This window comes from Bison bison, unplaced genomic scaffold (assembly GCF_000754665.1).
Source record: "Bison bison bison isolate TAMUID 2011002044 unplaced genomic scaffold, Bison_UMD1.0 scf7180017864097, whole genome shotgun sequence".
NCBI classification, from domain to species: domain Eukaryota; kingdom Metazoa; phylum Chordata; class Mammalia; order Artiodactyla; family Bovidae; genus Bison; species Bison bison.
This window is the reverse complement of record NW_011494669.1, coordinates 1,341,114-1,348,592: the sequence shown is the minus strand read 5'-3', so window position 1 is coordinate 1,348,592 and position 7,479 is coordinate 1,341,114. Positions and strand designations below refer to the sequence as shown.

The 7,479-nt window shown below is 39.4% G+C and overlaps 1 protein-coding gene across 1 annotated transcript in view; it reads right to left on the bottom strand.

Moving 5' to 3' along the window:
- FAS (Fas cell surface death receptor) overlaps window positions 1-7,479 on the bottom strand; it is a 35,511-nt gene that overhangs the window by 11,120 nt on the left and 16,912 nt on the right. The window lies entirely within an intron of this gene.

The following is a 7,479-nucleotide window of genomic DNA, read 5'->3' as shown; positions in this document are numbered from 1 at the left end:
AAGTTGGCTCAACATTCAGAAAACGAAGATCATGGCATCTGGTCCCATCACTTCATGGCAAATAGATGGGGAAACAGTGGAAACAGGGTCAGACTTTATTTTGGGGGGCTTCAAAAATCAGTGCAGATGGTGATTGCAGCCATGAAATTAAAAGACGCTTACTCCTTGGAAGGAAAAGTTATGACCAACCTAGATAGCATATTGAAAAGCAGAGACATTACTTTGCCAACAAAGGTCCATCTAGTCAAGGCTATGGTTTTTCCCAGTGGTCATGTATGGATGTGAGAGTTGGACTGTGAAGAAAGCTGAGCACCGAAGAACTGATGCTTTGAACTGTGGTGTTGGAGAAGACTCTTGAGAGTCCCTTGGACTGCAAGGAGGATCCAACCAGTCCATTCTGAAGGAGATCAGTCCTGGATGTTCATTGGAAGGACTGATGCTAAAGCTGAAACTCCAACACTTTGGCCACCTCATGTGAAGAGTTGACTCAATGGAAAAGACCCTGATGCTGGGAGGGATTGGGGGCAGGAGGAAAAGGGGATGACAGAGGATGAGATTGCTGGATGGCATCACTGACTCGATGGATGTGAGTCTGGGTGAACTCTGGGAGTTGGTGATGGACAGGGAGGCCTGGCATGCTGTGATTCATGGGGTTGCAAAGAGTCGGACACGACTGAGGGACTGAACTGAACTGATGCCTACTTTATTTTTTTTTAATTTTATTTATTGATTGATTGATTTTTGGCTGTGCTGGATCTTCGCTGCTGCACAGGGGCTTTCTCTAGTTGCAGTGAGGAGGTGCTACTCTCAGGCTGTGGAGCGCAGGCCTCTCGTTGCGGTGGCTTCTCTCGGGGTAGTGCACAGGCTCTAGGGCACTCAGGCTTCAGTAGTTGTGGCACATGGGCTTAGTTGCCCAACAGCATGTGGAATCTTCCTGGACCAGGGATCGAACTCACGTTCCTTGCATTGGCAGGCAGATTTCTAACCACTGGCCCACCAGGGAAGTTCCTATGCCTACTTCTATAGGATGATTAGCAATAGGAACATATGAAAAAGAGGTCAGAATGACCAAAAGCACTGGAAGAGATGCCTTTACCAGCTTTGGGGGAGGAGGGAAGAAGGTTGCTAAGTATATATTCACAGTAAGAGATGACTGCCACTGGCCACTGAGATGACCCAATTCTTGCTCTGACTTCTCATTTGACTTTCCAAAGTCCACAAATCCTGGTAAGAATAGTACTGTTTGAGAAAAAGAACATTTGAAGTTCTAAAGACTCTGGCTATATTTTTAACAGCAATAACATCTTTAACAAGCTGCTTAATCTCTCTGAGCCGAATTTCTTCATGCATGTGATGGAGATAATCACACTTCGTTTGCACAACTAAAAGAACTGCAAGGGACCTGCCCAGTAAGCGCTCACAGTTTCCTTTTCACTCCTCTTTCTTTCTATTCCTTTGCCACTAAGTGGCAGAGTATGTTATGATGTGTAGGTTTGCTATCTTAATACACAAAACTTTAAATCATATTCATGTTTGCTTTCCTTTAAAAATAAAATGAATCACTGGACTGCTATTAGTAAGTATTATACAACAATGGCCTTCCCTGAGAGCTTAGTTGGTAAAGAATCTGCCTGCAATGCAGGAGACCCTGGTTTAATTCCTGGGTCGGGAAGATCCCCTGGAGAAGGGAAAGGCTATCCACTCCAGTATTCTGGCCTAGAGAATTCCATGGACTGTATAGTCCATGGGGTTGCAAAGAGTCAGACATGACTGAGAGAGTTTCACTTTCTTTTTTCATACAACACTGTCTTCTGGAAAATTCATTTCCTTAAGACGTGTTTATGAATACCTATTGTGTGCCAGGCACTTTCTGGGAGCTGGAGATACCCTTGGAAGACCAGTCCTTGGTCTCCAAAGACTTCACATTTTCAAGGTATAAGCAGGCCATGCACAAATAAATACAGGATGGCAAGTGGTGATAATTGCTGTGGGGGAAGCTAAGTTATAGCAAGGGAACAGAGAAAGATGAAAGAAAAAATATAAAGGGACATTTAAGAGAAAAGCCTAAGTAGTGACTAAACTTGTTATAACTAAACAAAAAGAATAGGCAAAATCTAATCTGCCCCCCTCGTATGAACAGCAAACATAATTTATTCTGTTTTTCTCAGGTATATGACTTTCTTAATAACTTCATAGCATTCTTTTTTGTCTTCTTCTTAGTTTTTTAAAAAATTTATTATTGGAATATAATTGCTTTACAACGTTGTGTTAGATTCTTCTGTACAACAAAGCAAGTCAGCTTTATGTATACATAAGAATCTGCCTCCCAATGCAGGAGATGTGAGAGACACAGGTTCAATCCCTGGCTCAGGAAGATCCCCTGGAGGAGAAAACGGCAAGCCACTCCAAATATTGCCTGGAGAATCCCATGGACAGAAGAGCCTGGTGGGCTATAGTCCCTGGGGTTGCAAAGAGTCGTACATCACTGGGCGACTTTCACTCACTCTCTCACTCAGGTCCCATCTCAGAGCAATTAAATCAGAATTTCTAAGTGAGGGTTTTGGCATTGGTCTGATTGGGTAGGTTTGGGGCAGGGCCTGACACTCTGCATTTCTAACAAACTCCTGGCTAATGTGGATTTTGCTGACTTATAAACCATACTTGGAGTAGACAGGCTCTAGATGAGAACAGGGGAGCCATTTTAAGTAAAGGTGGGGTTGTCCCGGTTGCTGGCTTGTCTGTCTACTTAAAATTCCACTAGGTGATTTCAGTTCTTTCAACCTAGGGCTCAGAAACAGGGTGTACATATGACAGTTCAGTTCAGTTCAGTCACTCAGTCATGTCCGACTCTTTTCGACCCCATGAATTGCAGCACACCAGGCCTCCCTGTCCATCACCAACTCCTGGAGTTCACTCAAACTCATGTCCATGGAGTTGGTGATGCCATCCAGCCATCTAATCCACTGTCGACCCCTTCTCCTCCTGCCCCCAATCCCTCCCAGCATCAGAGTCTTTTCCAATGAGTCAACTCTTCGCATGAGGTGGCCAAAGTACTGGAGTTTCAGCTTTAGCATCAGTCCTTCCAAAGAACACCCAGGACTGATCTCCTTGCAGTCCAAGGGACTCTCAAGAGTCTTCTCCAACACCACAGCGCTCAGCTTTCTTCACAGTCCAACTCTCACATCCAAACATGACTACTGGAAAAACCATAGCCCTGACTAGACAGACCTTTGCTGGCAAACTAATGTCTCTGCTTTTGAATATGCTATCTAGGTTGGTCATAACTTTTCTTCCAAGGAGTAAGCATCTTTTAATTTCATGGCTGCAATCACCATCTGCAGTGACTTTGGAGCCCCCAAAAATAAAGTCTGACACTGTTTCCACTGTTTCCCCATCTATTTCCCATAAAGTGATGGGACCAGATGACATGATCTTCATTTTCTGAATGTTGAGCTTTAAGCCAACTTTTTCACTCTCCTCTTTCACTTTCATCAAGAGGCTTTTTAGTTCCTCTTCACTTTCTGCCATAAGGGTGGTGTCATTTGCATATCTGAGGTTATTGATATTTCTCCCAGCAATCTTGATTCCAGCTTGTGCTTCCTCCAGCCCAGCGTGTCTCATGATGTACTCTGCATATAAGTTAAATGAGCAGGGTGACAATATACAACCTTGACGAACTCCTTTTCCTATTTGGAACCAGTCTGTTGTTCCATGTCCAGTGCTACTCTAATTTATTGTAACATTTCAGACAATTACTTTACATGACTGTTCAGAAAATATTCTCATTTCAGATTCCATGGTGGAACAACAAAAGATTAGTGGATTAGTATACAGAGAAAATGAGAGAAGGAACATTTGAGATTTATGTTAAATTTTAAAAGAAAATTCCTCACTTACAGTAGCTCATTGTCATTCATGAGAAATATGTTATAAGGCCATCACAAATTCTCAGTTTCACTTATTCCAATATAGCATGTCATTCCATCCAGAAGAATGCAGGTAAAGTGTATATGAACGCATCAGATCCATTCAAATGAACCCATTCAAATGTATATGAACCTGTTATAATTCTTACAATGGTAACAATACATGATAATAGTAACACTCATTGAGCCAAGCGCTCTGCTACACACTAGAAACACATTCCATTTGTTGTTCACAATAATCCCAAAAGGTCAGAACTATTACTACTTCCATTTTACAATTAAAGAACCAGACTCAAAGAAATCAAGTATCTTGCCCAATGAAGCTTGTAAATAGCTAGGAGAATCAATCATCCCTGTGTGCCCAGGATGTGAGACTGTTAGTGCTAAAATTGGGGAAGTCTCGGGCAAACCAGAATATGCTGGTCATCCTGTTAAGTGTCAGAGGGAGGACCTGAAAGCAGTGTCTGATGCCAGTACTTAAACTATGAAACACAATTCAATATCTGCTTGGTAAAGATTTCAGCTATCATATTGCAAACTCTTAATATGACAAAACTTTTCAGGGGCTCTGTCCTATTTCTCTGCCTTCATCTCACAGTCCCAGTGGCTTATCCGCTGCACTGGAGAATGTGTGTACCAGAGCATGATTCTTTACTTGCTTTCCTTTTCCTTTCTAACATTGTCCCATAACTGTCTCTCGGAAGTCAGTTTGCCTTCCTGGGATCGCTTTACTGGGGAGCTCTTTACTGGGTGTGCCCACTGTGGGTGCCAAAAACCTAACTGCAAACGGTGATACTACACAGATCAACACATGACAATGTCTTCACATTTTTCTTAATGTAGAACTTTGTAAAAGACCAATGTTGCAGAGATCCCTGATTCACCTAATATCCATTTTTCCTTCTCTCATAAGAAGAGAATATTTACTAGGAGACATGGCTGCCCTGAGTCAAGACTACATCTCCCAGCCTCCTTTGCATGGCCATATAATTAAATTCTGGCCAATGGGATGTTAGCAAAGTGTCCAGTAATATCGTACAGGATGTTTCCTGAAGAGAGCTGGAATGCACTTTAAAGTTTAATCTGCCCTATTCGCATGAAGAGCAAAAATTATGTATACTATCTTTCCTAGGAACATAGAAATTGTTCCTCGGAAATCTAGGAACATAGAAATTCTTAATAATTTCTTTTCACAGCATTTCTTTTGATAAAACAAAATACTACTCAATACATAAACAAGTCATGAAATTTAAACATATACAATACTTTAGTAAACAAAGGCAATGGTATGTCAATAGAAAAAAATAAACAAATGGTGGAAACTCGGAACCAATTTAAATACAGCGCATCGGGGTTCTATATCATTGCAGCAGTTTGTTTAAGAAAACCAAGTCAAAGTACAACTTTAATTGCTTGCCAGTAGAATAATACTGCTTTCTAAACGGGCTGACCTCTTTAATGAATTACCTTGCAGAATGCCTATGGCATGACAGAGATATCATATCACAAGTTCTTTCTTTCTTCCAAAGGATAAAACCTAAATTTATCAAAATATTAAAAAAGGAGTTGTTTTCTTGAAAATAATATTTTAAAATATATTTGTTTCTGAGTATACTACTATACATGCTCACTGTATAAATTTTAGGAAAGTGTAAAAAGCACCTATATATCAACCACTCTGAGATATTATTTTGGTGCATGTGAGTGTATGTATGCATACACACCTATGTGTATATGTATGTGTATATATATATACACACATAGGTATGTATGTGATCCCCTATGTGAATTGACTTTTTTTTAATCAAAAAAGCCCTTATCACATCACCATATTCAATAAGAAGGATTCTATGGTACACTGCATACATTGCATATATATTTTTTGATTAAAAAAAGTCAATTCAAATAGGGGATCACAGAAAAATTACTATAAATAATTCAGTTTATAAAGTATAACTGTATAATTATTTGCCACTCTTGTGATATAAAAACAACTTATTAGAATTCCAGCTTCTTTCTCACTTAAGTCACATCCAAAATGTATCACTCACAATTTCTTTTTTCTTTCTCCTTCTTCCTTTGTTTTTGACGGAAAGAAAAGTTAAAGACTTCAATAATCTGTATGAAAGGCTTTCATAGTTTCATTATTTTCCCCATGTATTTTGCCTCCACCTAATTCATTAATAATTTTTTTTTAGTAACTCGACTTTACTGAAATTCTCCAAAGCATTAAAAATAATTTTCATAGAAATTAAATGTTTTTCCTGTGTATTTATTTACTGATTTATGTAATGTTAAATTATATATTACTATCGCAAAAATTTTTGGAAGCAATTTGGATACTGATAAGCTTAAATTTCTTTTCAAAAAGGAATAGAAGTGGGAAGATTTTTAGTACATATTGGACACCATCCAGGATGTTTTAGAGATGGAGCAGAGAGAATCAGTTAATCCAGCCAGCAGATCAGTTAGAAATCTCTTAAGAAAACTTATATACATTGAGGTTTATATCATAAATATATCAGAAACATGATTTTGATTGATACATAGTATTCCAATCTTTGAATACTTTGAAATTTACTTAATCTCACATCATTGGATATCACAGTGAAATGTTATGCATATATTTATTTTTTACTATTTTTAAGACATTTTTCCACAAATCTATTATAGCATAAGTAGATTTTCAAATTTTTGACCCACATATCCAAATTTCTTTCTTAAAATGTTTTAACAATTGACATTCCAAGAGTGATGTAGGAGAGTCTGCTTATCTCATAAGCAAACCCACTGAGATCACTTCGAAAATGAAAATAAAACAAAGCAAAACAAAAAAAGGAAGCAAACAAAAGTCCTTAACAGCTTGATATGCAAAGCATATTATCTTCATTTTAATTTGAATTTTAGCATTTAAAAATATGAGTAAAGATCTCAATTCATAAGACAAATAGATGGTGTTTGTGAGTGAGCATGAAGTCGCTCAGTCATGTCCAACTCTTTGCGACCCCATGGACTGTAGCCTACCAGGCTCCTCTGTCCATGGGATTTTCCAGGCAAGATTTCTGGAGTGGATTGCCATTTCCTTCTCCTCTCCAGGGGATCTTTCCAACACAGAGGTCAAACCCAGGTATCCCACATTGCAGGCGGATTCTTTACCAGCAGACTACAAAAAGCCAGGAAGCCAGTCTTTATTCTCATTTGGAGGAGACTAAATATAAACAGGCTTAAATATAGTTGGATTATGACAGATTTTCCATAAGGATTGTTAAAACCTGGAGAGAAGGCCAAGTAAGACTGTTAGAATCTTTTCATAAACAGGGCCCACATCTGTTTAGCAGCTTAAGTACTGGAGGCCCAGAAAGCCAAACATGAAACCTACCACCATCCTTTGCTGCTGCTGCTGCTGCTGCTAAGTCGCTTCAGTCGTGTCTGACTCTGTGCGACCCCATAGACAGCAGCCCACCAGGCTTCCCGGTCCCTGGGATTCTCCAGGCAAGGACACTGGAGTGGGTTGCCATTTCCTTCTCCAATGCATGAAAGTGAAAAGTGAAAC